This window comes from Atta cephalotes (genome assembly GCF_000143395.1).
Source record: "Atta cephalotes unplaced genomic scaffold scaffold00006, whole genome shotgun sequence".
Classification (NCBI taxonomy): domain Eukaryota; kingdom Metazoa; phylum Arthropoda; class Insecta; order Hymenoptera; family Formicidae; genus Atta; species Atta cephalotes.
Window position 1 is genome coordinate 2,777,767 of NW_012130070.1, and position 5,236 is coordinate 2,783,002.

Here is a 5,236-nt window from a genome sequence, read left to right on the forward strand (position 1 = left end):
TGTTATAATTACATATCTATCTACATATCGTAATTTTAAATAGATACATTGCGGAATTATATCTCTTTCAATTTTTTTTTTACGCATTGTTATAACTATTTCAAATTTTGCAATTAGATATTGCAAATTGTTTAAAAAGGTAAGAATATTTCTATCAATTAAAATGATTTATTAAATGTGCACACAGTCGATGAAACAAGAATCAATTTGATACGATTTAGAATTATTGATATTGAAATTTGCGATTGTCTCCTCCCACATGTTTATCATTCACGAGAGCGATGTAACTTATCCAAATCACAGGCGCGCGTCACGCATGAGTGTGGATATATGTATTCGTACGTGCGATGTGCGTATGTTTGCACGCGTAATCGGTCGTTAATAACTGACATCGGGCAATTGCAAAATCGTTGGAAAGTCCGATAACGACAATACGTCAAACCAGCAGCGTCCAGCCAGATGACGAAACGGCGTTGAATATTTGGGCACGAGATATGACGATCGAGTCAACTAATTGCAAAATTCAAAAATTGAACCCGCATTAATTTGCAAACCGCCGATTACGGATTATTATACAGAAATTTCTTACGAAGAAAAACAAGACATTTTTTTATTTCCAAAAGTTTAATTCCAAAAGTAGGTAATAATATGTAATAAAATTATTATAAAAAAATTATTTATTTTAAAAATTAGTTTTGTTTGGCCTTAATGGTAAACATTATTATTTAATTTAATGTCTCATTTAGATTCGCCTTGACCCAGTAAAAGAAGATATCAACTTTGATGAATGTTATTTTTGATCGTTATTATTTTTATTAAAATGTACAAACAAGTTCAATTTGAAATCTTATTTTTATAATTATAATTATAATATATATTTTATATAAATATTATATAAATATTTTCATAAACCTTAGTTTTTTTTTCTTTAAAAACATTTTTTTATAATAAAAATAATTTTTTAAAATATATCGATAAACTATTTGTGCAATCTTTCGCGTCATATCATCGTTTTTATAAATGATTACATTATAAGAGAGATGATGACATTATAAGAGGTGTGTTTAATATTATTGTATTAATGATATGGGAATAAAAATATTGTCTTCGCTCTTTATAGATAGCTTTTGACCTCAGTTTGTTACGTATTCAAAATTTTTATATCTTTCGGCATTAAAACAGCAAAAACCACGCAGTGCAACAGAAACAAAAAGCAATGTAAATTTCTGATTCGTCAAATCGTTTTAATCTGTGAGCACAATTCGTCAAGTTATAACAAAATAATGTACATAAAACAAACCTATAGTACAATTAGACAGAAGATAAGTCCTTGTATCAAAATAAATCGAAAGTGCAGAATAAATTTTTTTTCGTTCGAGATATTATTATAGGTAGTTTCTGTTTATTTGTCACATTTTCTTTAATTCTGCCACTTGTTAACTTACACAGTTATGTATATGAAAAGAATTTTTACCTTTTTTTACAAAAAGGTAAAAAAAGGTGTACGCACTTGTATGCTCTTTGAAGAAAAAAATAACTTTTTATTCCAAACTGTTAAAGTAGTAATAATTTTTTTCAAAAATGTGAAGTTCTTTAAATTACGCCAATTATAAACAGAAAATATATCTCGTTTAAATACTAATGTTGTGTAACTACTTTTAAAGAATAAAATTCAAGTGATCCTTAATAAATAAAAAAAATGTTTTATATAAAAACAGTTGGCGTCGCTAGACCAAGTCAAGTTTGGTATTCAATCTTTATTCTGCAAATTTTTTTCTATCTCTTACAGTTTCGACAATATTCTATCTGAAAGAAAAAAATCGATTTTTTTCAAGGGAGGATTTTATCCTCTTAACATGCGATTCAGCGTTAAAAAATAAAAAAATACATATCTCTTATTTTTGTCCATAGAACAACATACTAAAAGTTCATTTAAATCGGAGAGATTTACTTGATTATGTCCCTTGTAAGTCTAATTCTAAAAATTGATGTTATTTGTTCGTGCAAACTACGTGTTTGTGAAATACTATTTTGTAAGTACAGGTTTGCAAAACTTTCGTATCAAGTAAATTGTCCACTTGACGCTATGTTACACTAAGAAATGATAAAAAATATATCAATATATCAAAAATATAATTTCGATATTTTTGGTTGTTCTGACATAAACTCCACCTCACGAACACATATTAATGTGTATACTTTAATCCTTCCTTACGTAAGAGCTGAAATAAAATGAATTTTTTATTTTTTCCTTAATTTTCTCGTCAAATTTAATGTGGCTGGTTTTTTTCATGCGTACTTTTGTGTAAAAGAATTTGATAATCTATGAAGCCAACTTGGAGAATAATCTGTAATTCTTGTTGGTTTAAAATCTCCTTAATAGAGAGAATTTTTTTATAAATAATAGGGAGCATACAGCACTAGATGTTTTAAACGAAAATCATATATTTAAAATTATAATATAATAACATAGACGTTTCGGTCAAGCTTTAACTATCATCAGTACATAACAATATTAAGATGTTAAATAAAAAAATACATAAAAATTGAACGATGAAAGCTAATCAAAAAAGATGGTAAAGCAATTTTACAATTGCTATGGTACGAGTTAATAGAGTAAGTTGAAGTTCAGAAATTGAAATTGAACAATATTCAATCGCTTATGAAATATTTTCTATTACATTTAAGATTCCTTATTACAAGAAAGAAAGTGCGACTTCGTGTGAAAATACAAAAATATGAAATTTCCAGATTCTATTTAAATTAAGAAAGAAAATATATTTTTCAATAATATTATTTTACGATACATTATTCGTGAGAATTAAGTTAAGTTTCATAGTAATAATTGCTTATCACGTATTTTGTGACGCAAATCCTCGCAAGTGTAATTCGGAGTTAATAATATAAATTAAAGACAAAAATTGGAACCTTAGATAAGAATTATTGCTGACAAAAATGTGATGGCCCGCAGCTAGCGACAATCTTTATACATTGTGAAAGGAAAAGGAGAGAAAATGAGAGCGGACAGGATTATTCTATTGGGTAAAGGGGCTTTTTTCAATGATTGGTAGATAAATTTCAGGAAAGCGTTCTGTGTCTCTATTTGTTTAAACTCATTTCTTGTCTTTTGATATGTATCATCTCGGAGACCACTTTTTATAATAAAATTGTTCGGAATCAAGAATGATAGTATTATTCCAATCAATCGTATGATCATGATCTAGTTTGTGACGAGAGATAACAGACAAAGTATTCGTTGATTTTTTGAAATCATTTATATCTTCTTTTAAACGCGTCTTCAGTTTCCGTCTGTCCTACTTATGAATACTTGCAATCAAGACAATTTATTTTATACACCACATTTGAGTGATCTTTTTTAATTTTATTTTTACTGTTTTAATGAAGATATTCATATAATTCAATTGATTTATGAACAATATTGAAGTCAAGAATATTTTTTAATTTAAATTATTTCATTAAAACTTTAGTAATCGTCAAATTACATTAAGCTTTTATATAAGAGAATATGAAGACTATTTCTAAGATAATTTCGACTCTAAACTCAAACTCAAATCTGCTATTGAAATATTTCCATTAAATCTTGTTTTTAAGATATAAAAAAGAATTAGTATAAAAAATAAATTTCTTTACCGCTTATATGTAAAGCAAACACAATAATAAAGGTCAATAGTTAAAAACAAGCAAATCTGAATGACAGATAAAATTTATTAATTTATACAGGTGTATAGACTTTTGGTACGTTGCATACATATGACCGGTAACGAAATTTTTTTTCTATTATATCTTTTATTTTTTTTTATCTTAAGTCAAGTCGAAAAGTTTTGAGTCTATACACCTTTGTATTAAATCAAGAAATAATTAATTTTGTCTGTCATCCAAGTTGTTCGTTTTTAAATATTAACTTTTATTTTTGCTGTGCACATACGAGCGATAACAAAATTTATCTTTTATAATTACTATAATACTAATTATAATATACTAATATACTAATATACATATATGCGCTGATCTGGAAAAAAGCGTGGGGGAAATAATTTGCAGTTTATTCACGATTGAAAAAGAAAAATTGTAAGTTAAATTAATAAATAATTAATTTTATCTGTCCTATCCAGGTTTGCTCGTTCTTATCAATTGGCCTTTATTATTGTACACACAAATAAATGAATTCTTAAAGAAATACATAAAATGCTTTAATCCAAGACTATTTTATACTTAGAGTAGCGCCAAGAATAAACAATTTTCAATTAACAATAAATTATTCGTAAAATAAAATAAAATTTTATTCATAGTTCAAAACAAATTTTATTTCAATAAAAGAATAAAGTTGTACTAATTCGTTCAACACTAAATATGCTTATATTAGCATTATTTTTTCTTCAGATGATACCTTTTGTCAACTTTATTCCAAACCCCCAATATGCTTTTTAGTAACATCAAGAAACCAATGTTGAAAATTACAGTTAAATGTTAGCTTTGTAAATGAAGTGTACATTTATAGAGTAAACCTCTAATGTGCGCGGAATACAAGCTCCCAAGAAAAAACTGAATCAAATTTGGATTGTAATTTACAACTTAATTCATACATTTCAATTCACAATTCTCCGATTTTAGCGTGAGACACGGCGACGACTTGCTAAATCGCATTTTTTTCTCGAAGAATTTAAGTTGCGTAAGTGCAGCTTTATGAATCGAAAAGGCGAAATGCGATAAATTTTTCTCGCGTCTCATCGCAATCTTCTTGCCTTTGTTGAGCAAAACTTATTGTTAATAAGACGTCAGTGCTGATAAGTGCCGGAATAATAAGTTTAACTTTTCTTCTCATACGTGAAACCGCGAGAATAACAGCACTTAACTGTGAGTTATCATGTTCCTACGTGATTGGAAACTTTGTCAAGTCTTGGGATAATAACGTTTATAAATAATACGAAGCTATCATAGAGATATCGACATAACATTTACGAATATGTTTATATTATGCCCCTTCCGATACCGACAAAATGAATTGTACGCGAAGATAATGTTATCAACTCTCTTTACGATACAAAATCTGTTCTACACGTAAATGATATTTTCTATTAGTCACTACTGACTAAACATCGATAGTACATTGATAGTCTAACGATAGTTTTTACTATTAAAAACTATCGATAGTTTTAGGAATAATTTGAAAACAATAGTTTTATCTGACTTTACTTCAATTTTGATTAATTTTAAT